The following is an 8,738-nucleotide window of genomic DNA, read 5'->3' as shown; positions in this document are numbered from 1 at the left end:
ATGGTGCGCCCACTCTAGACACCCCTCCACTGTCTAGTCAAGTCTAATGGACTAAACTATCCTATTATATACGCTCTCATGAACAATACTGTATATTCTAATTCCTGTATCCTACATATTTTCAATCAATGATCATAAGATGTAATGATGTATTAACCTATGGTCATGTAATATGTTCTTTTTTATTTCTTATCGTTATTGTTATTATTCTCTTCCAGATGAATTGATGTTTTCGGTGTGATTTTAGGGGTCAATATTTAGACCTTCTGGTAGTACAGTCTGTAGTTCAAATATCCATCTACTTTCAGCATGGTCTATCCTTTCCTTTCCTATTTTCACCCCTCCAGTTATAGTGCATCTTTTCAATCCTTATGAATTTCAATCCCTTGGGGTCACTCTGATGTACTAACCTGAAATGTTCTGATACACTATGATTTTGATAACCTCTCTTTATATTTCTAAGGTGCTCAGTTATTCTTGTTTTTAGGGGTCTGGTTGTACGATCCACATACTGGAGTCCACAGGGGCACTCCAGCATGTAGATCACATGGTCACTGTCACACGTGATGGTATATTTTATGTTATGTTTTCTAGATGTTATTTTTGACATGATGTGGTTGGTGGGTTTCGTGCTTTTGAATCCTAGATTTCTGCAGTTGGCGCATCTCCCACAATGGAAGAATCCCTTTGCCACCGGATGTCCCTCTATTGTACTTTGTTTCTGCTCTTTGGTATCTTTTAAATGATTGTGAATTAGTTTTTTCCTCAGATCCGGTGCTCTCTGAAATACTACATCTGGTCAGTTAGGTAATATTTGATTTAATTTATCGTCCATCTGGAGAATATGCCAGTGTTTACGTAAAATATTCTTAATTCTAGAGCCCCCTCCACTGTATTCTGTAATGAAATAAACTTTCTCACTATTATTAGTGCATGGTTTTGTCGAGTTTTTTAACAATAAATCTCTTGATGTCCCTTTCAATGTATGATATGCTGTCTCAACCTCCCTCATATTGTACTTCTTTTGTCCAAATTGGTGTTTCAGATTTTCTCCTTGTATGACATAATATTCCATGTTTGTACAATTTCGTCTCAGTCTGGTGAATTGTCCCTTGGGTATCCCCTTAATACAATTTGGATGGTGATTACTACTAGCCAGGACGTAGCTATTCACATCATTGTAGTGATTTCTCCTCCCCCTTCCAAATGAAAATGACGTCATCTATGTATCTCCACCAGAGAACCAAACTCACCCCAAGCTCGGGATTAGAACAGAGCTTATCATCTTCCCAGCGACTCATGAAGAGGTTCGCATAGCTCGGAGCGAATTTGGTTCCCATGGCGGTCCCTCTCTGTTGCAGAAAAAATCCTCCCTCGAACCACATGTAATTGTGTGTCAGGATGAACCATATCCCATCTAGGATAAAGTTCACCTGATCTACTTGGAGTTCTGGATCTTGTTGTAAGATATAATTGACACTATCGAACCCTTGACTATGATCAATCACAGTATATAGCGATGTAACATCGCTTGTTGCTATCCAATAGTCCTCCTCCCATTTGATGTCTTTGAGTATATTGAGTACCTGTGTTGTATCCTTCAAGTAAGATTTTTGTTTTACAACATTGGCTTGTAGGAAATAATCTATGTATTCTGATAGTGGTGAAGTTATTGAATTAATACCCGATGTTATGGGTCTTCCCGACGGATTGGTGATACTTTTGTGTACCTTGGGCAAGTGATAGAAGACTGGAATTACAGGGAAAGATGGATCCAAAAAAGTCTGTACTTGTTTATTCAATATTCCTTTAGAACTACCCTCATGAATCAATGTTCTTAGCTCTTTCTGAAAGTCCTTTGTGGGGTCCCCTTTTAGGGTAGTGCATGTGTCTTTATCATTGAGTATTCTATATGATTCTGTTATGTAATCCTGTTTGTCCAGCACGACTATTCCTCCCCCCTTATCAGCTGGTTTTATGACCAAATCTTTGTCTTCCTGTAGTTCTTTTAAGGCTAACTGTTCTGATTTGGTGAGGTTGGGTTGGGTCATGCCTGTTTTTTTATCTAACTTCTTTATGTCTCTTAATACTGCTTGTTCAAATGTGTTAACGAAATTGCCTTTCATATGACTAGGATTAAAATTGGATTTAGGTTTCAATCCCGTATGTTTATGTATAGATGTATCTGCATTCTTGATGATGCTGGTATGTTTATCCAAAAAATATTTCTTCAGACTTAATTTCATTGTGAAACTTTTCAAATCTAAATATGTGTTGAACTTATTAAATCGATTGGTTGGGGCAGGAACCAGGTACCAGGAGGACCAGCAGAAGCTGTTTGGTAAGTACCATCCAACTTACCTTTATCTTCACCACCAGTGTCCGCACAATCCTGATACTGCACTCATTGTTTTGAGGTACCCAAGGTGAAGTAGAGGCAAGAAGAGGTGTTTTATATACATACAACAGACGAGAACTAACGGGAGCAAGCTTTAAAAGTGGGATTATACCACAACTCCAGTATCATTGAACACACTGCCTACAGTTGTTGCAAAGCTGACACACCATACCATCATAAAGAGACTTTCTATAAACTGATGCTATGAGTGACTCTATACCCAAACAACATTCACATACTGAAAATTCTGCCTACAGCTATTGCCGACCAGTTGGATTGAGAAGCCTAGAACCACAACTGTTTGCACAATTTATAGTATGGGGTACAGCCAACACACATAATTTCACATTTTACAATATAGTCAATACTAGATCAACGAGCGCTTGCCCTTCCCCCACATCTGCTATCATAATATTAAGCAAGCTGCTAGTGGTTCAGTAGGTCAGATAGCATCCTGAGAGCGCCTACCATCTATTGTCCCTTGTCTCTTATGGAACCTTGCACTGAATCACCCCCTAAGGATTTGATGGGCTAGAAGTTGTTCTATCCCAGACTACTTCAATACTGGGGCTAACTCGGACGAGCAAGAGATGAAGAATAAAAGACAGTCACAGGGGGAGGTGTTCTCTGTCCCTAGGACAGCCAGTCCTAACTCGCGATTAGCAGAGAGAGCTTCCAATGAGAAGTCACATCTCCTGCCTTGCCGTCAGCACTAGCCGGCTTCTACAGGCTGCAGCCGATGCCGTCCCTAGAAGCTGGTGTGTGTGCGCATGCGCAGGTCCTGGCACCTGTCAGATACATTGAGCATGTGCATTGGACCTGACAGGTGCCGGGAGAGAGTCAGACAGAACGCCGCCAGGACAGATAGAACGCTGAATGGCGGACCCTCTCAACAAACAGGGTAGAACCTGCCATTGGTATTGGTGAAGGGGGGTGTCAGGTTATGCTTTGCCTGGGGCACCTAGAGACCTTGCACCAGCACTGAATAGTCCCCCTCATCATCTAAATATTCTATCCCTCTTTTCACATATAGGGGCCAATTTATTACTGAATATTTGCTCATATCCCCAGAAATCACCCGCCTATGGGCTATACCGCACAGGACTTACAGGTGAGGGCTCCTCCGGAACGCTCCCCAGCAATGGCCACCGCACATGCTGGTCAGTAGGCCACAGGAGCATATCTATAATGGGTGCAGGGTGTGCAGTGCACACGGGCCCCTGGGCACACCCTGCACCCATATTTTCAAATACTTACCTCTCTCAAGTCCCGCGTCGGCTGTCGCAGCCCTGAATAAAAGGCCTGGAAATGGCCGCTGCGCCCGTTTTCCTGGTATTTTGCGCATACACAGTGGGGAAATTGCTGGGAAAATGGCGGTCGCGCCATTTTCCCAGTGACCTGCGCATGTGCAGTAGACTCTGGGCACAGACTAGTGCCCAGTCTCTACTGCTGTGGTTAGTCCATTGCCGGGCGCCAGGGAGAGAGGAGGGTGCCCCGGACGGGGAATGCACATGGGCCCCCTAATCTCTTAATACGCCCCTGGTAGACCACGTCTGCGAAGAAGTCCCGAAAGAGGAGTGATGTGACCGCTGATGTGACCACTTCACCCTTTCCCTGCTTGTGTATAATTAATAACACATTCTGGGTGTATTTAATTTCTTATTGCCACGAATAGCAGCGATAAGAAATTACAATTATCTGGTCTAACACCAGATAATTGATAAATATGCACCTTAGTCAGATGTAATTATAAAGCCACTGCCCCTACCAATGCCTGCATGCAGGTTCCCCAGCATAACTCAGTTTGGTCATTTCCATGTAACAGTGAGTGTGTCCCAGAGCCGTGTGACAGAGCTCAGTAATGACTAACAGCACAAATCACATCATTACCTCTAGGTTATAACACATTTTATTCTTCCACATTCAGCAAGTTGTACTATATTACTATATACTATAATATATAATGTATTATCCCATTGTGGCTACAGCTGGCAGGTGGCATTGCTGTAGCACATGGTAAGGCATGGCATACATTGTTAGCAGCGAATCATATAGTATTCTTCACCATATTTGTGCATGCAGCACATGTACAATGATGCCTGATGCCGGTCCTGATGCTCTTCCCGATACCGGTCCTGGTAATATTCCATGGATGCATCATCCATCATAGAGTGTGACCGTCCCAATCGTCCTTGCTGGAAAACGTCTGGCGTGTAGGTCCCATGGATGCAGGAGGCAGATAATCTATGTGGTAGTAGGTGATCATGATGCCTGATGCCGGTCCTGATGCTCTTCCCGATGCCGGTCCATGGATGCACATGGGCGGATTGGGATTTAAAGTGGACCTAGAAAAATTACAGAAAGTGGCCCTATGTAGGTTAATTGAAAGCGTATATTATGGACTTTTGCATGAACCCGAAAAAAGGGGCATGTCCTTATGAGAAGGGGCGTGTCATGTGAAATACCATGAGCCACTCCCCTTGTTCTTGTCACACTTGGGGCATGTCCAGCTCTCCAGGAGCTGCTGGGCATGTCCTCAGTCTCTCTCTTCAGTGAATAGCCACCTTGTGCATGTGCACAGTATCTTTTCAGTGGGTGAGAGGGTGACTCCCAACCTCCCCTCCCCCTCCCCCCCAAGGATGAAATGTCCCATTGGCGCTCCACATGAAAAAAAAAAATCGATACTATTTTTTGTGTGTGCTAATTAAAAATACACCTTACTTTATATTGTGGTTTCTCTGCAACGGGGGAACCTCAGAAGAAATTGATCCTTCCTGGACAGGCCGTGTATTCACTAATCATGCAGGAGATCACATGGTCCGGAAGATGACGGATTGCCTAGGAAGAAAGCCAACGTCATCATCATGCAGTAAATGTACAATCAGATAATACATAGTAACAGAAGTATTGGGGAAGGGCAAAATGTGAGATTCTCTGATCTGACAATTTTATATTAATAAAATGTAATTGCTAATTTGGTACCATTTGTATCATTAATATGGTTTCTAGTATTGGTGTTTTACTGTCCCCCATCCTTTTCTTGTAATCCTACCAGTGGTCCGGGATGCGGTCATAATACCGACTGCGGGGATCCTGGAGGTCAGAATTCCGGCGCCGGCATCCCGTACCCAACCCAGTGGTCCTACCTGTGTGTCTCCAGCACCATTCCCCTGTGCATCTCTCCAGCACTTCCCATTAGAACCTAAGAAAGGGTACAAGAGAACGGGGTGCAGAGCAGAGAGCAGATGGAGGACCCAGGGGTGTCAGAGGAGGGTGCTGCCGTAATGATGCGGGGGGGGGGGGGGATAAAGTGGTGGAGGCATTGTTCACAGGAAGGGAGGACACTGACTGGGCTGGATGGGGGGAATGGGGGAGGGAGAGAGTAATATATGAGAGAGACACTGGGATAGATAAATGGATAGTGAGATGGGGTTGCACTGGGCTGGATGGGAAAGGAGGGCAATGAGATTGGGTGTAGGAAGAGAAGACACTGGGCTGAATGGGGTGGGCACTGTTAAAGGGGGATTTTAGGGGGTGGGACAGTGAGAAGGGGCAATGGGCTGTTTGTGGAGAGAAGGGGGAGATTCCGAGATGGGGGAGGGTGCCAGTGAGATGGTGGGGGTTTGGGGGACACTGGGCTGAAGACGGGGAGACACAGGGATGGGAGCACTTACCTGGGTTGTTGACTGCAGCAGCGTGCAAAGCTACAGCAGCCTCCAGAACAGTACCTCAGCTCCGGCTGCTGCTGGGATCTGGGAGACAGGGACTGAGGTCCAGGAGCTGAGTGGGGGGTGAGAGGAGTAGTGCGGTGCGGCCCTGTTCAGTGGGATGATCAGATTCTGTTGTTCCCTGCCCGGCCATCAGTCTCAGGCAGCCGTTACCACAGAGAGGCGGAGCTGTGAGATTTGGAGGTGGGGCCTCTCTCCATCGTAGTGAAGTGAACATGTGCTGAGGGACGCCTGCCAGTCAGATTTTAGTGGTCCCAACATGGTCCGGCCCACCAGGGAAAGACCCGGGCAAATCTATGGCCAATCCACCCCTGTAGATGCATCATCCATCATAGAGTGTGACTGCCCCAACCATACTGCTGGAAAAGGTCTGGCGTATAGGTCACATGGATGCAGGAGGCAGATAATCAATGGGGTAGGAAGAGATCATGATGCCTGGTGTAATCTTGCAAATGGAATTACCGCAGGTGGAGCTGGCAGGTGGTATTACCGCAGGTGGAGCTGGCAGGTGGTATTGGCGAAGGCGGAGCTGGCAGATGTTATTGCCGCAGGTGGAGTTGGCAGATGGAATTACCGTTTTCCTTACAGTGCTGCTAATTGCTCAAACGGGATACTATCCCCATACCTATGCAGGCAGTAATATGAGCAATATAAGCAGCAGCACGTAAACACTGCACACACTGCAATTGCTATTAGCAGCCACTTGATCGTGCCTGATACTAACCCGCGTGCCTCATGCCGCTCCTGGTGGAAAAGATGATGGCGCTCCTGATGATATTCCGCGGTAGCGGTAGCAACATTTCTATGGCGGCGTCAGTCTGACCTGGTGGAATCGGCCTGCCACCGACCTCCGTAGGTGTCATCAGACACAGAAATAAAATAATAAAATAGGAAATCATTCCAAAAACTTGCTGTGTGAGCAAAAGGAGAAAATATACTGCACTGGAGAGACAGTGCAGCACTGAGAGGTTACAGTACAAACCTCACTAACCCAATGTCTGTGATGTCACCGGCTATTATGACGCATCACAATCACCTTATAGGCATTTAACTCTAGCTGTGCCAGGTAGAAATCCCTAACTGACTGACTGCCTGGTGCTTGTAAGACAGTGTAGTCGCTGTGTAAAGGGAGAAGGATGCATAGAACCTATGTATTAATGCATGGCTCATTTATTAGCATTGTAAGAACTACATAAACATTTGTGTGATAAGACTGAGCAGACTATAATAATCAGTCTGTGTCTGAGGAAATGTTTTGCCACCAGACTAGGGATGGCCATCGACCATCGATATTTCAAAACATCAATGGTTGCTGGCCTATGTTAACTAGCTTTGCCATTGGTGACAAAGGACCATCAATAGATGAGTGGGATCTGATTTTTTTTTTTTACTGTGGCAGAATGCAGCTTAGCCCCACCCCCGGTGGCCGCTAAGCCCCACCCCATTTTTGATCGCACCGCCATGCACGCAGCAGAGATGACCATTGAGGGATGCAAACCATCAATAGTTCACCATAGATGGTTTTTGTGCCATTGATGGTAATCACCAATGGGTCCATCGATGCTGAGGTGCTGCTGAGGCCGCCTAATGTTAAAATAAAGGATCTGCATGTAGGTCACTTGGATTGCTGCTAATAATATTTACCACTAATCTGATTTATTTATATATTTATAGTTCAAAACATTATTTTGAAATCAATTTAATACTTATCCATCACGATTTTATACAAAAAAAAAATTAATTCTTTGAAACACTTAACATTAACATCGATTTTTTTCTATATCGGTCATGGATATATCAAACTATTGATATTTGGAACATCACAATCATCACAACTTTGATTTCTCCAGCAGCTAGTGCCAGATTAATGTCCACATGGTCCTGGAGCTGAAATTTATAAAGGGCCTATTATGTGCAGCTGCTGGGGGTTGTGACAACGCTGCGGCTGTGTGACTAGTGATATGGGGGGTGGGCAGTACTCTTGGGTGTGATTAACAGAGGAGGTGAGGCCTGTGCAGTGGCTATCTCAATGTAGGTCATAGTTGGCACCTACCTTTTTTGTACATATAAAACACTACAATATTCCAGCGCTTGTACCTAATATCAATCCTCCCGTGCCAGGATTATTTATGGTTGCAGCAAAGACTATAAACAAACTCTGTGTAGCTTTGAAAATTCACCAATAATGTACATACACAATAGTCTGCGCTACCAGTAAATAATGACCCACCACAGATAAAAATAATTAATGCAATGAACTACTAAAAATATAAGAGAACCTACACAAAATAATAATAAAAAACAATATATAGAGTTTAAAACAAATGGAATAGACACCACTGTCCTCTCATATAAAAAGGTAATAAAGATAGATGTGTCAGTTTAAAGATGTATTTAATTGACCACTATAAATAACCCAGCATTGTGACTTTTATATTTTCTCATTATTTCGCTGGTCAAAGTATGAAAAAGTTACTATTATTGAGGCTTTCTATCTTGGAGCATGTACTAAGGAAATGCTTCTGTTATTTTCCTATAAATGGATTTTAGAGATTTGCAACAATATAGGAATATTTTTATGTTACACTGTTGTAATTTTTATTGATTCCAGA

General features: G+C 44.1%; 1 long non-coding RNA gene across 1 annotated transcript in view; it reads right to left on the bottom strand.

The window, feature by feature from the left end:
* Positions 1-4,496: 4,496 nt before the first annotated feature.
* The window catches only part of LOC148473341 (uncharacterized), a 67,230-nt gene continuing 62,988 nt past the window's right edge, over positions 4,497-8,738 (bottom strand). Inside the window, exons 2-3 of the long non-coding RNA XR_015872978.1 lie at positions 5,120-5,236; positions 4,497-4,743 (exon numbers count right to left, since the gene is read on the bottom strand). This is a non-coding gene — a long non-coding RNA (uncharacterized LOC148473341). The remainder of the gene's footprint in view (positions 4,744-5,119; positions 5,237-8,738) is intronic.

The sequence above is a fragment of the Taudactylus pleione genome, unplaced genomic scaffold (assembly GCF_031769625.1).
Source record: "Taudactylus pleione unplaced genomic scaffold, aTauple2 ptg000934l, whole genome shotgun sequence".
Lineage (NCBI taxonomy): Eukaryota > Metazoa > Chordata > Amphibia > Anura > Myobatrachidae > Taudactylus > Taudactylus pleione.
This window is presented reverse-complemented; position numbering and strand designations above follow the sequence as displayed.